Below are 16,083 nucleotides of genomic sequence, written 5' to 3' on the forward strand. Positions count from 1 at the left end.
GTACCAGTATCTTGCAGCCAGTCCGGCGATACCGTACAAGTGTGGATTCACCTGGTGTCCTTTCCAGCTAAGCTTCCAGGCTCTTGCTGAGCAGCCAGCCTTGTGTGTGGCCCTCTTCTGAAGAGTCCTCCCCTGGTTGCGTTTCAGTTGCTGGGCCTCTCCAAAACCAAGTCAGAACATACTTCTGGTCCGGAACCTTGAACCACGTGACATCCGCATCTCAAGTACCCTCTCCCAGAAGACACAGCAAGAGTGACACTCCCACTGGGCTTGCTCCGAGAGAAAGTAACCTTAAAACACCCAACCAGACTATTTTCATGCCTACCAAAGGAGACAGCGCCCCCTATGGCCAGGCCGAACACCCCATAGTCCAGTCAGACTGATGCTGAGGTCAAAATTATGAATAATAATACCCAAACCAAACTGCAATTTAGGTGTAACTTTGAATTTCAAAAAACACATAGCGCGTGCTTTTCAGGAGCCAGCGCTACATATACATTCTACTTGGCCAGTGAAAATGGCACTTTTTGGCAATATTTTTTATAGGTAAGCGATCATAGGGCTGGTATTTCTACAAGAAAATATGGCTACCTTAAAGTGGTTGTAAACTCTCCCCCATAACTTTGTCTCATGTAAATCAGCATACAAAACCCTAATGAACACTGCTTCTTTACTTGCTTAATATTGTTGTAATCCTTTTTGTTCTTTAAAATAACATCACTGAGCATACCCAGATCTCCCCTGATTTACGACACACTCTCTATGTGCTTGTCTATCTGTTATCAAGAATTCCTACAGCACACCACTGAAATCCCAGGAGTCTGCAGAATCACTCAGAGCTTCCTCCTACACCCCATGTGACCATGTGACATCACATACAGTGTAAACCTGGCCATTACTGCAGTCTTATCAGCTGAAGCTGATAAGATTGAGAAAGGCAAACATTAGACAATCGGCACAAGTAAATACTATGAAATAAAACAAGTCAGCTATGAGCAGGGAAGCAGGGTTGCCATAGAAATGTTGGATTGAGAAGGAGGCTTGGTTAACAGTACAGGAAGTGCTCAATGTAAGGGCGGAAATGCACTCCACTGTGGACTCAGAAAACAGTACTTAAGATGGCGCTGCCTAACCCCTGGAAACAAGTTTTTTAACTGTAGCACTAACCCCCAAAGGCAAGTTCTGAGATAGGCCTCTACCACGGCCACAGGAGGCTTTCACGTACCCCACCTTCCTCTGAGCAGCCATAGGGATTGTGGTAATGGTGGATGAAGCAGTGTCCTTGATGTCCGGAGTGGCTCCTTCGGTGACAGTAGTGACAGCATCTCCCTCCGGGATACTGGTTGTAGTGGTCGGCATACAAATTGCAGACTTCACCACAGGAGCGTATACAGCGGACTCCTCGGTGGCGATGCCTGTGGCCCAGCCCCTACGATATGCACGAGGTGGTACGGTGGGTTGCTCCACTTTGAATAGATACTCTCCACATTTCAGGCATCAGACAAACGGCCGGAGACTTGCGACTAGTCCCTTGCACTTGTTGCAGAGCATTCCCAGTGCCTCGACATCTCCCGTCATATACAGTACAAAACGCCCACTGCGGTCTTAGGCGAATTCCTGTATTTGTGAGCAAAGTCCAAAAAACAAATCCTCTACCGTATAACTTCCACACAGACAATTCTCTTTAGTTGCAAGAGGTCACTGCAAATCCCGGATGAGCCCCCAAATGTAGCACTAACCTCCGAAGGAGCTGCTGGTTTTATTTGGACTTACTGTTATCTCCTTGTTTGCTTCTCCATCTAGGGGTTCCCATGGTAGATAGCCCAAAGAATAGCAACCGTTTCACAACTGGATTTAACAACCCCCGGATAGACCTCCTCTCACTAGGCCTAGGAGCCGGTAGGGTGCTTGACAAAGTCTCTGCCACAGACTTGTGATGTACACTTGAGCGTTACTGAGGGACGTAGATACATTTAAAGAGCTAATATATGGTACCAGGTTCTCTCAGCTGATCCAGCGATACCGTATGAGTGTTGATCCAGGTTGCGTCCTTCAACTAAGCCTCCAGGCTCCTTCAGAGAAGCCAACCTTGCACACCGCCTTCTCCTGAAGCGTCCACCCCTAGGGTTCTTCAGTTGCTGGGCCTCTCCATTCAGATGAGAGGGCACCGGACCACCCTTGGATCAGTAGGCCCCCGAAACTTCACTCAGGCCTGTCCCTGCAGTTGCGTCACCTGGGGCCAGCCAGCACCGAGACTCGGGATGCATGGTTCTGCACCCCAGGCCAGGAGGGCCATGGGGCTGGGTCAGGAGGACCACCAGAACTGAATAGAGAGAAAAATAAAGATGGAACCCTCACACCATGTGGCGTTGGTACCTTAAATACCACCTCCCAGAATGCACAGCAGGAAAACACTCCCACTGGGCTGGTTACAAGAGAGTAAGTGTAAGGCTGACGGCAGGTCAGCCTGTATTTGTGGGAGGAGTCAGGCTGAATAAAGCCTGCCCTCCTCTGCCTCCTCCTCTCGTGGACGCTGGCTCTCGTGTGACGTCATTTCCGGCGTGTCTCTTTGGTCATTTCCGGGGTGTGGGTGCTATGACGAAGATGAACGGACAGTGTGTTCCCCCTGCCTCGTTTCTGGCAAAGCTTACAGGGGCTACGGCGGTCTTCTTGGAGGGTCTTGTGCGCTGCAGGGGCAGGTAAGAGGGAAATTCATCTTCCCGCTATTCTCACTGGACTCCTGCGGTTTTAGGGGGTTTAAGCAGGGCTTTCCAGTAAGTTGTTGGAACACATTTTTTATTCACGGCACTTCCGGGTCACGGATTGTACATGGAAGATGGTAGGCGGTTTCTCTCTCAGCCAAATATTTATTTTTCTTTGTAAGCTGATATGCAGGATCTTGGGTGAATCAGACCAGGGTGCTTATTGGTAAATACGTAAACTGCATTAACATGTTATTTGCCCAGTGTTCAGCTTTACTAAAAAAAAAAAAAAAAAAAAAAAAAAAAAAGGGAAAAAATTCAAATCATGTAGCGGTTCAGCGAGAAAGAGGGTGTTTAGTGGGGATGGAAGCTGCTTGTAATGACACCATGAAGATTGATGGTATAACGTAGACACATCAACGTATAAACGTTATAACTGTCAGATTGCGGTTGCGTCCTCTCTCACCTCTGGTGGCGGTGCAGCCATTTCTGGCTCATTTGGTGGGATTGGAAGGCTCCTGTTCACTGGGGCACTGGGCTTTGGTACACCCCGATCCAGATGCCTCTACTCTCCCCATTTTAGGGGCCAGTCGGGATCAAAGCACCTCCCAATCCTATACCCTAATTGCAACCTGTTACTAGAGCTCCATCATAAAGTCGACAGCGTTTTCGCCTGTCAGTGGGCACAGTGCATCCATCTCACAGCCCAATCGCTCCCCCTCATGGCTGCGGATGGGGGTTGCCCATGGTAGTACAGTTAGCAGACAGGGCAGCCTGCAGGGTGCTGCAATTTCACCTACATGGGGCCACACTGTTAGTGCTTTGCTATCACGTACAACACAGGCTGTAATTTACGTTTTTCATGCAGTTTACATTCTCATGCAATTTACATTTTTTATGCTATTTACGTTTTTCATACAATTTACATTCTCATGCAATTTACGGTTCTCATGCGATTTACAGTTCTCATGCGATTTACAGTTCTCATGCAATTTTTTTATGGTTCTCATGCGATTTTACCGTTCTCATGCGATTTTATGGTTCTCATGCGATATTTCGGTTTCTCATGCAATTTACGGGTTTTACGCAATTTACATTTTTCTGCAATTTACGGCTTTATGCAAATTACGATTTTTATGCAATTTACGGTTCTCATACAATTTGCGTCTCATGCAGTTGGCGGCCCATGCAATTACGGTTTCTCATGCGATGTACGGTTTCTCATGCGATTTATGGTTTCATGCAATTTACAGTTTTCTGAAAATTACGGTTTCTTATGCAGGTTACAGTTTCTGAAAATTACGTGTTTTCTCGCAATTTGCATTTCTCATGCAATTTGCATTGCTCATGCGTTTTGCGTTTCTCAGGCAGTTGATGTTTTTACGCGTTTTACGGTTCTTATATGGTTTCATGGAATTTTTGGTTCCCAGGTTTTACTTTTTCGCATGCAATTTGCGTGTCTGATGCAATTTACGTATCTTATGCAATTTATGCGTCTGTTGTATTTACGTGTCTGATGCAATTTATGCGTCTGTTGTATTTACGTGTCTGATGCAATTTATGTGTCTCAGGCAACTTTTTTTTGTTTCTTACGTTTCCCATGTTTTCTTACGTTTCCCGTGTTTCTTAAGTTTTTCCCATGTTTTTTACTTTCTTCCCATATTTCTTACGTTTTCCCCGTGTTTCTTACGTTTTCCTTGTGTCGCGCGTTTCAGGTTATTGCCCTTCGTTTGCTGCACTTCCATTAGCTGGTACTTACATCCAGGATCTGTCACGTCTACAGGTCCATACGGGCTGAGGTTTCATTGTTAATTGATTGTCGTCCCACAATCTTCTCGCCTGTAGTCCACACATCATACGTATACATTCACCATTCACCACTTTTACTACTACCCACCATGGTCTGTGGGTACCTTAGCCCTGAGTGTTCATTTTAATTTCCTGTCTTGGCGCTGCAAGTTGCTCGGGCTCACTGCTGCATTCTTTAGGGTGGGTTGTCATCAGGTTCACATTCATGCGCTGCTGGTCCTGTCATTTCGGCACCCACATCTTTATACTTAATAGGTCCCACGTCCTCATACTTATCAGGTACCAGGGGGATTGTGGTGTCATGGGCGGGTTATTTTATTAGGTTTTCTGGTTGTTTACACAGCTGGGTTGTCCATGTTCTTCCACCGCGGGTTACCCATCACGCCTATGGGTTTTAACAGATTGAGGTGATCATTTTTAATTGGCTTGTTCGGTGCCAAGTCTCCTCATCTGTTCTTACACCACTCACATTTTGTTCGAACTCATGTTTCTCAGGCAGTTCGTTTCTCATATGGTTAGTTCTTAGGCAGGTAAGTTTTTCATGCAAATCACGGTTCTCATGCAATGTTGCGTTTCTCACGCTATGTTACATTTCTCATGCAAATGTTACGTTTCTCATGCATTGTTTCGTTTCTCTTGCAATGTTTCGTTTCTCTCATTTTCTAGGTTCTCTCGTTTTCCAGGTTTCTGTAGTTTCTCCAGGTTTCTCATGTCCCCAGGGTTTCTCCCGTTTCCCAGGGTTTCTCTTGTGTCCCCAGTGTTTCTATCATGCCTCCAGGGTTTCTCTTGTGCCCCCAGGGTTTTCTCTCGTAGTTTCATTGGTTCACGTTCTCATGTAACCTGCTTTTTTTATAGGGAGGGTGTTTTTCTTGCAGCCTCGGTATAGGCTGCTCATGTTTATTAACTCACGCTACTCATGTTCCTCTTTCATTCGCGTTTCCTTCTAGCAGGTTGCATGCTTGTCACAGGTTTCATTGTTTGCTCACGGTTCAATCGCTAGTTGTGTTCCTGGTGTCGTTCTACACTACCCTTTTATTTCTTAGCTGCATCCGGCCAGGAGTTGCGCATGGTATTGAATGATTGGTAAATCAGCCTGTTGCAGCTCCGCAGCTTCTACTGGCTCAGGGGTTTTGGTGGATCCCGGGACCCTCTCGGGGCTCGGGCCGGTATCAGTAGGCTCGGGTCTCGGAAGCAGGTACCGGTATCGCACTCTCTTTTCAGTTCCAGTTTCGTAGTAGATTGGTTGTCCTTTTGGCGGTCACAGCAGCTTTGATCATTAGGTTTTGTTTAAATACCAGGAAGGCTCATGACACTGTTTGGCATGTTTTCCAGGCTCTCCGGTTTAGGTTTCCAGTCCTGATGGTTAACATCCAGGTCCTATTGTCTTTTTGTTTTTTTGCCTCTTCCAGTTCGTAGGCCCACAGCACTTTCAGGGCATTTCGAGTTGAGTCTCAGCATTTCATGTTGGATGACCCGTCAGGTTGCTTTATTTTCTGCACTTTCGATTAAAACCGTCCTCAGGGTTCCAACAGAGTAGACCCCCTGGTGTGCTCAGCTGACTTCCCTTGTTTTGGGTCTTATTTTCGGGTCGTATCTGACATACTCTTAGGTCTCCTTTTGCGTTGGTTACCAGCTTTGGACTCAAGGCAGTGCTATAGCTTGCTTTTGTGGTTCTTAAAGCCAGGGGAGTGGTGCTTCTGGTCAGGGTCTCGGTTACTTTAGCTTATCAACTTGTTGGCACCCGGCCTTCTCCTGTTACATCTGCATGTTCTCGAGACGTAGCTTTCGGGGGGCGGCATTGTTAACTGGTTCTGGGAGCCTGGCAAGGTGTGGTGCTCGGGGTTGGTTTTATGCCAGCTTGGTTAGTTGTTACATTTGTCAACCCCTGGGTTGGTCCTCTACTGCCTTTTCTGGCACTCCCCTTTCTATAGCGGAGTACATACTTCATTGCCGCCACCCCAGGTTAGACGTTAATTCACTATGTAATTTGGTTGTTAAGCTTCCATCCTACTGTGTTATTTTTGCTCCCTTTTAGGCATACTGACCACGTGACCCCGGCACACTTCATGTTCTTTGTTGCTCTTTGTTCCTTTCCATACTATCCACAGTTTGACTCCGAGCACGAATGTAAGGCTGACCGCAGGTCAGCCTGTATTTGTGGGAGGAGTCAGGCTGCATAAAGTCGGCCCTCCTCTGCCTCTTCCTCTCGTGGACGCTGGCTCTCGTGTCCCACCCACCCATTGCCTATTTCTTTTCATTTCATTCATATTTCATACTTGGGTATGCCCCCTTTGAGGCATACTGACCGCATACTGACCACGTGACCCCAGCGCACTTCAGGTCTATGTTCTTTGTTGCTCTTTGTTCCTTTCCATACTATCCACAGTTTGACTCCGAGTACAATGGCATTCAATGCACCCAGCTAAACTGCTTTTCTACTCTTGCCTGCGGTGACAGCGACACCTGTGGTCAAGAAGAACCCAGTGCAACCCAGCTGGATTGGTACTGAAACCAGAAATTTAGAGAAATAGTCCCAAAACCCAACTGTGGTTTCAGGCAAATTAACTTTTCAAAAAACCATAGCGCCTGCTCGTCAGGAGCCAGTGCTACATACTCCCCTCTCCCATTTAGACTATGTCCTCATTGTCTGGGAAGGAAAAAAAAAACAAGAAATTTCAGTCCTGAAAGTCGGGTACCTGAACTCGAAATTGGGATGAGGGATGGAAAGGAAAGGAAAAAAAATATTGAACATACAATACGTTGAACAGTTGACATAAAACAAGTCACATAAAACACAAACCCCAATACCTGACTATCTACACCAGCCACTCTCCGGTAGCTTGATAGGCGATCTCGGTGATTCCTGAAAAGAAGATACACAAAAAAAAAACGGAAACACATACTATGTGTACAGTTACAGGAAGCAAAGTCCATTTCCCAACAGAAAAATTAGACTCTCTCTCCAGTGTTTTTGACCTACATGTCTGCGTGCAATTGTCTAAGTTTTTGTGCAGACTTCCACCATCTAATGGCAAGAGCAAAAAAATACAAGTGCTATGGCCGGTAGATGACCTTGACACGGAGCTTTCCTCTAGTAATCTAACACTAACTAGCCCTACAGTCCTTGTACTTTTTGCAGAAGAAGACTTTTTTCCAAGCAGAGGGAAAACATTCTCGATAATTGCTTTACCAATAAAAGCGAGGATCTGGCAAAGTTAATGTTTTCCCCTTGGCATCCACAGTGGTGATAAAGTATACTACATTGTCCTTTCCTGGCCGGCAAATTACAACTTTATCAGAGTATATCTGTCTTCCAAAGCTCCAGTGCTGAAGACACCCGGTGAAACATTTGTACATACTGGGGGAACATCCTTTGGAGCTTTGGAACTTTCAGATAGTCCCACACATCACTGGCATACCAATGCTCTCAGTTTTTCTCGATCTCTTGCATAATTTCCTTGGGAACATAAGGGAACTCCAAACCATACTCTGTAGCCACCTGCTTACGCGAACGTGGCCAAAAGTTTGCGAACCGCAAGGTTCACGGCGGACCCCATTGACTTTAATGGCAGGCGAATCTTAAAAACCTCCAGGTCATATTTTCAGCCACAAAATACTTACTAGCTGTGCACACATAGTCCCGCAACATGGACACTGACATAACAAAAGTATTAAGTGAATCTGGGATCGACAACGACAAGCATTCTTTTTTTATCTGTGAAATTTTGACAATTCAGGAGCGCTTGAAGGCCATGGAGGAGAGGCAAGGTCAGAGCAGGCTATGAAGGGGGTGCAGGAGATGATCAGTGCCACAGTTAGGGCAGCGCAGTCCTGTGCCAGTGTCCCAGTGTGCCAACCTGTGCTTGAGCCCCTCCCTCTGCCTGGCCCTTACCCCCACCTATGCAGGGCTCCACTGCGGTGGTCTGGAGGTGCCAGTCCAGTGCTGATCCTCAGCCATGGTGCTGACACTGCCTGCTGATTTGCTTCTTCGCTGCTATCTCCCTCACTGTCTGAAACCAGCACAGCGATAGAGACTGAGCACTGACACCAGTACCGTGATAGAGACTGAGCACTGACACCAGCACAGAGATGGAGAGCACTGACACCAGCACAGAGATGGAGAGCACTGACACCAGCACCGTAATAGAGAGCACTGAGACCACACCAGCACCGAGATAGAGAGCACTGACACCAGCACTGATACCAGCAACTCGCTGCGGGACCCAAAAATATGACAGCGCTCAACCTCTTCAAACAGGAGGGTACGGGCATATAGTACGGTGTGCTTTTTTTGTACAAGGAAGTGAGCCAAAGGTAGAAAAAAGGTCTGTGTGCTAGATTAAATAAATAATTTATAGAGTTATATACATGTTCTACTGGTCACGTGTTGAATTCTTCCGAGATCCATGCCTCATTCATTTTTATAAATGTGAGGTAGTCAACACTGTCCTGAGCTAGGCGAGTGCACTTATCGGTCACGATCCCCCCTGCTGCGCTGAACGTCCTTTCGGACAGGACACTGGACGAGGGGTAATCCAACAGTTCCATTGCAAATTGGGCAAGCTCTGGCCAGAGGTCAAGCCTGCCCACCCAGTATTCCCGGGGTTCATCACTTCTCAGAGCGTCCACATCGGCCGTTAACTCGATGTAGTCGGACACCTGTCGGTCTAGGCGTTCCCTGATGCTGGATCCGGATGAGACCTGTCGAAGGGTTGGCTGAAAGAATGACCTCATATCAGAAGTCACCAACACATCTTCAAACCGCCCTCTTCTTGCAGGTGCTGTTGGATTGGTACCCGCAACTCTTTCTCTGGGAGTGAGAATTCCTCCTCTGCCAGCGCACGCAAAAGCAGAATGCAGCATTTCTCAAAAGCAAGGCCTGTAAGTGCTCCATTCTGACAGCCCTCTGTGACGGTGGTAACATTTCAGCCATTTTGTGTTTGTACCGGGGGTCTAAGTACGTTGCCACCCAGAACTGGTCCTTGACCTTTATGCTTTTTATACGGGGTCCCTTCCTGCTCCTCCACGGCTTGATCAATGACATGACGCAATGCATGCTCCATTAAGAAGGCATAAGGTACGATGTCACTGATGGCGCCATGGCTGCGACTGACCAGTTTGGTGATCTCAGCAAATGGCCACAGAAGTCTGCATGCGTCGCGCATTAGCAGCCACTGGCGCGGTGAAAAAACCAAGCTCCCCAGAACCTTTTCTGCCGCAGAGTTCGTACAGGTAGTTGTTAACTACACGTTTCTGCTGGAGCAGCCTATCAAGCATATAGAAGGTTGAGTTCCATCGCGTCGGGCAATCGCAAATAAGACGTCTGACCGGCAGATTGTGTTGCCTCTGAATGTCAGCAAGGTGAGCCATGGCCGTGTAAGATCTTCTGAAATGGACTGAGATTTTCCTTGCCTGCCGCAAGATGTTTAAGATGTGTGCCATGCATGGCACGTGCGTAATTTTGCCCTGTTTCAATGCGCTAAGCAGATTAGCACCGTTTTCACACACCACTTTACCAACTGTCAAATTGAGCAGTGTTAGCCACTGATCTGCCTGTGAATGCAAAGCTGAAAGGAGTGCAGGGCCAGTGTGGCTCTTGGCTTCCAGACACAACAGACGCAGCACAGCATAGCAACATCTCCCCTGGCATGTCAAATAGGTTCTGGGGATCTGGGGCGGCGCAGCGGAAGAGGCGCTAGCAACGGAAAAGCAGGAGTCAGCCGAGGAGGAGAGGGAGGAGGATGGAGTAGGAGGAGGAGAAGAGCCAGGCCTGCATGCAATCCGTGGCGGTAAAACCAAATCTACACGGGTGCCACGGTTTACATGCTTGACGGCCATCAGAAGGTTCACCCAGTGGGCAGTAAAAGTGATATACCTTCCCTGCCCGTGTTTGCTAGACCACGTGTCTGTGGTCAGATGTATCTTGGCACCGACACTTTGTGCCAAAGATACATTCACTTGCCGCTGAACATGGCCATATAGCTCTGGGATGCCCTTCTGAGAAATACTTCCTTCCTGAGACCTTCCATTGTGGTGTTCCAATGGCCACAAATTTTTGAAAAGGCCCCCGAGTCCACCAGTTTATATGGCAGTAGTTGGTGGGCTATCAGTTCTGACAAGCCAGTGGTCAACCGTTGGGCAAGAGGGTTATCCGGCATCATCATTTTTTTTACGCTCAAACATTTGACCCCCGGAAGCCTGCCTTTTTCCAGAAAAACGTGAGGACAGCATGATGGAAGGTGGAGTGGAGGACAATTGTGAGGAGAGAGGAGAAGGAGAAGTAGAAGATGAGGCTGGACGGTGAGAGCCTGGAGTGTGGCTTTGTGGGTTCCGTTGCTCCCACTGGGCTCGGTGATGGCAGCTCATGTGCCTTCTTAAGGCGGTCGTCCCTAGGTGAGTGTTGGGCTTACTGCGACTTATGCATTGACTGCAAAGATTGTAGATGGCAACACTATTGTCAGCAGCGGACACGTTAAAAAAAGCCCACACTGCGGAGCCATGTGCCGGCATCCTGGAAGCGCCAGATGTGACCGTACATGGTTGATGCCTCGCTCCTGATACATTAGCAGTCTGCTTTGTCCCTCCTGTGCAATCGAAGTTCCGCCTTTTTCTCCTCCCTATCTGCTGGTCCATATATCCCTCTGAACTTCCCTCCTCTTCCTCTCTTGTGGGCACCCACGTGACATCACTAGGCACGTCATCATCGATGTCACCTTCCCCACCACTATAATTAGAGATCTCGGAGTAGGCAGCAACACCGGGGACCAACCTCCTCCTTGGTCTGATCTGTGTACTGTCGTCAGACTGCTGAGTGGCGGTTGTTGCTACCTCCTGTTCCCGATCCAATGCCAAGAGTGGCTGCGCATCGGCAATGTCTTGTGATTGATCGGAAAATAATTCCTGTGACGCAAGCGGAGGGTATATGGTGGTGTTGGTGGTAGTGTCTTTGGGGGTGCACACAGCAGAGAGTGAAAAATCAAATGCACCTTCTGCAATTTCCCACTTTGGTTCAAGCCTGTTGCTCCTGCCCTACCCTTACCACCCCTGCGGAAGGGCCTGCCTCTTCCTCTGCCTGTCATTTTTTAAATGACCCTGTGACAAAAGTCTCTAGAGAAGTGCAGTATGTATGTGGAAGAAGGAATACAACACCCTGCTTCAATCGGTCGTTTTGGGGGGCCACTGGTCTATCACACCAGTTATAATACTTTTTTTAATTGCGTTTGACACTCTTTGTAGTATCGCTGCAGAACTGCTCAGCAGTCACAATGCTGCACAGTGGAAATGCACTATACTGTGCTTTCTATATTTGCAAGTATTTTATACGTGTTTTACACCCCTATATACTGCACACCAAATAGTACACCTATACCAGTCCTTAAAAGGACCTTTGTGGGCCTAATAGTAGCTAGCTAGTAGCTAGTGAATTGCAGACTGTCCCTGCTCCAAACACCAAACTGTCCCTCCCTACACTGAGAAATGACAGCTGCAGAATCGGTCAGCAGCACAGCAGTGCACTATAATATGCTTTCTATATTTGAAAGAAAGTATATTATAAGTGTACAACCCTATATAATGTACACCTGTACCAGTCCTTAAAAGGACTTTTGTGGACCTAATAGTAATAGCTAGTGATTAAACTGACTGTCCCTGCTCCACACAGCGTCCTTTCCCTACACTGACAAAAGACAGCTGCAGAATCGGTCAGCACTCAGCGACACAGCAGTCAGCAGTGCACCATAATATACTTTCTATATTTGAAAGAAAGTATATTATACGTGTACAACCCTATATACTGTACACCTATACCAGTTCTTAAAAGGACCTTTGTGGACCCAATAGTAATAGCTAGTGATTAAACTGACTGTCCCTGCTCCACACAGCGTCCTGTCCCTACACTGACAAAAGACAGCTGCAGAATCGGTCAGCAGTGCACTCAGCAGCACAGCAGTCAGCAGTAGTGCACCAGAATACACTTTGTATATTTGAAAGAAAGTATATTGTAAGTGTATTACAAACCTATATACTGTACACCTATACCAGTCCTTAAAATGACTTTTGTGGACCTAATAGTAATAGCTAGTGATTAAACTGAATGTCCATGCTCCACACAGCATCCTGTCCATACACTGACAAAGACAAAATGTAAAATGGCCGCCAGATCAGGTCTATTTATAAGGTAGGGGGTATGTCCAATTGTCCATGTGCTGAAATGTCTCAATTGGCTGTCCTGTACCCCATGATGGATGTGTCATCATGGGTCAAAGTTCTTTCACAATGTAAATGCATATGTCCGCCGCACGAACAGCGCCAGAAGTCTGCCAGTTTGGCGAATCGCGAACAAGCAAAATTCGCCGCGAACTGCAAGGCCATCTCTACTAGGCAGAGCTCGGGCACTTCCATCCCCGGGAGGCACACAAGAATTAGGTGATTTACGTACCATGGTAAAGGGCATTCTCTTAGATTCTGACAAACTGACATTTTTAGGTAAAGTCAAGTCAATGGTTGTAGGGGTTCCCGCCCGAGGCGATACACTCCCCGAATTTAAGGCCAACCAGCCAGATACATTGCATGTTGCGGCCAGATTATCTGCATTGGCCCATAACATTTCTTGGGACAAAGTCTCGAAAAGCTCATCATCCCCTGATAAGTCAGACAGGGAATCTATTTCTGAGTCCCGCAACTCCTCTGCTGGCAAATATTTACATAGTCCCACTCATTACAACTTCCCCAGAGTTCTCACCCGTATCTGCAGCGGATTCCTTGGGAGCAATCTCTTTCCCCGATCCGATCCAGGCGAGTTCTGAGATAGGCCTCTACCACGGCCGCAGGAGGCTTTCACGGCTTTCACGAGGTGGCACGGTGGGTTGCTCCACTTTGAATAGATACTCTCCACATTTCAGGCATTGGACAAATGGCTGGAGACTTGCGACCAGTCCCTCGCATTTGTTGCAGAGCATTCCCAGTGCCTCGACATCTCCCGTCGTATACAGTACAAAACGCCCACTGCGGTCTCAGACAAATTCCTGTATCTGTGAGCAAAATCCAAAAAACAAACCCTCTACCGTATAACTTCCACACAGACAATTCTCTTTAGTTGCGAGAGGTCACGGCAAATCCTGGACGAGCCCCCACATGTAGCACTAACCCCCAAAGGAGCTTCAGGTTTTATTTGGGCTTACCGTTATCTCCTTGTTTGTTTCTCCATCTAGGGGTTCCCGTGGTAGATGGCCCAAAGAGTGTGGAAACTGACACTGGTTCTTCTTTTGGGTTATTTATTTAGAACAGAAACAGAGTCTTTCAATAAAGGATAGAGGGTTGGGAGTGAGTTCAGATATTTGTATTGCAAAATCTGAAGTCTTTTAGAGAAAAATCCAGAGAATAGCAACCATTTCACAACTGGATTTAACAACCCCCAGATAGACCTCCTCTCACTAGGCCTAGCAGCCGGTAGGGTGCTTGACAAAGTCTCTGCAACAGACTTGTGATGTACACTTGAGTGTTACTGAGGGTAGATAAATTTAAAGAGCCAACATATGGTACCAGGTTCTCTCAGCCGATCTGGCGATACCGTATGAGTGTTGATCCAGGTTGCGTCCTTCAACTAAGCCTCCAGGCTCCTTCAAAGAAGCCAGCCTTGCGCAGGGCCTTCTCCTGAATAGTCCTCCCCTAGGGTTCTTACGTTGCTGGGCCTCTCCATTCAGATAAGATGGCATCGGACCACCCTTGGATCAGTAGGCCCCGAAACTTCACTCTGGCCTGTCCCTGCAGTTGCATCGCCCCGCAGTTGTGTCGCCTGGGACCAGCCGGCCCCGAGACTTGGGATGCCTGGTTCCGCACCCCAGGCCAGGAGGGCCATGGGGCTGGGTCAGGAGGACCACCAGAACCGAACAGACAGAAAAATAAAGATGGAACCCCCAAACCACATGGCGTCGGTACCTTAAATACCACCTCCCAGAACGCACAGCAGGAAAACACTCCCACTGGGCTGGGTTCTGAGAGAAAAATGGCATTCAATGCACCCAGCTAGACTGTGTGTCTACTCTTGTCGGTGGTGACAGTGACACCTGCAGTCAAGGAGAACCCAGTGCAACCCAGCTGGACTGGTACTGAAACCAGAAATTTAGAGAAATAGTCCAGAAACCCAACTGTGGTTTCAGGCAAATTAACTTTTCAAAAAACCATAGAGCCTGCTCGTCAGGAGCCAGCGCTACATAACGTTTCTTTAAACAGTAAGTAATATGCGAATTTGGGCTGGATTACTGTGGCTATAGTTTGATAATTACTTATTATAATGGACTAAATGAAAAGAAGCATCAGAGTGGGAGAGTTTACTTCCTCTTTAAAAGGGGTGTTCCGGCCGCTATTTTTTTTTAAAAGTCAGTAGCTACAAACACTGTAGCTGCTGACTTTTAATAAGGACACTTACCTGTCCAATGATCCCGCGATGTCGGCTGCCCCAAGGCTGATCCATCCATCGGATCGGCTGTTGGCGCCTCCATCCTAATGAAGAGAAACAGGCAGTGGAGCCTTGCGGCTTCACTACCCGTTTCCTACTACGCATTTACGAGTCGCTCGGCGCTTTGTGAATGGCCCCATTGTTTTCTGACACAAACACACACACACACACGTCCCAGAAGGCCACTCACCGAAGAGGAGGAAGCGCCGCGGAATAGGAAGAGGCAGATTAGGAAGATTGCCTAGCAACAGCGTTTCAGGTAAGTGAAAAAAAAATATTTTTTTATTTTATTTATTTTTATTTTTTATTTTATTAATGCATTTTTTTTTGGGTGGCCCTCCACTTTAATCAACACCTGGATTAGACTGGTGTGCTATATTACAATTTACATAAAGACCTAGGTGTGCAATGATTTTCTCAGTCTATTTAGATTTATAATACATGCATAGGGAAGTTTTTTTTGTTTTGTTTCTGTGTAATTACTGTGATTACGGAACCATGGCCACATAAAACACACCAGCCCAATGCTTTCGGTTCTGCAATTGTGCAATACTGAACTGACAGCAGCATTTTCTATGGGACTGCGGCTTGCTAGGAGGAAGGTGATTTCTGAGGAAAAAGTCCCTGGCACAGAGCCGAAGGACAAGTTTCACAAACAAAGATCACATTCTTGGCCAAGCTACCGAGCAGATTAATTTCAGGAACCAATTGAGGATTTCATCTCAACAGGGTCACTTGTTGCTGGGCAAAGCATCACAGCACAGAGACAATTTCATACTTACTTTAGAATAATGTATCTCAAACCTATACAAATACATAGAACCCATTTGTAAATGCCAATGTTTAGCAGGCACCCCCTGGCGTGAGCCAGTTTATCTCATATTCTGCTTTTCAGGAAGACATTTATTCCCCATATTCCATAATTCAATTTTTATGTTATCCAGACAATCCCTTGTGTATTTTAAACAACTAAAAATGCTTACTTAGGTATGTTTCATATTTATTTGCTAAAAAAAACTATGATTAATTTTACTTAGCTAGATGCAACCCTAATATAGAAGTACCCACTGGGGTTCACATATTAAGGACAAGAATAATGAAAAATGGCAATCTTCA

Source organism: Lithobates pipiens, unplaced genomic scaffold (genome assembly GCF_037356315.1).
Source record: "Lithobates pipiens isolate NorthernLeopardFrog02 unplaced genomic scaffold, aLitPip1_a1.2 Scaffold_1, whole genome shotgun sequence".
Classification (NCBI taxonomy): domain Eukaryota; kingdom Metazoa; phylum Chordata; class Amphibia; order Anura; family Ranidae; genus Lithobates; species Lithobates pipiens.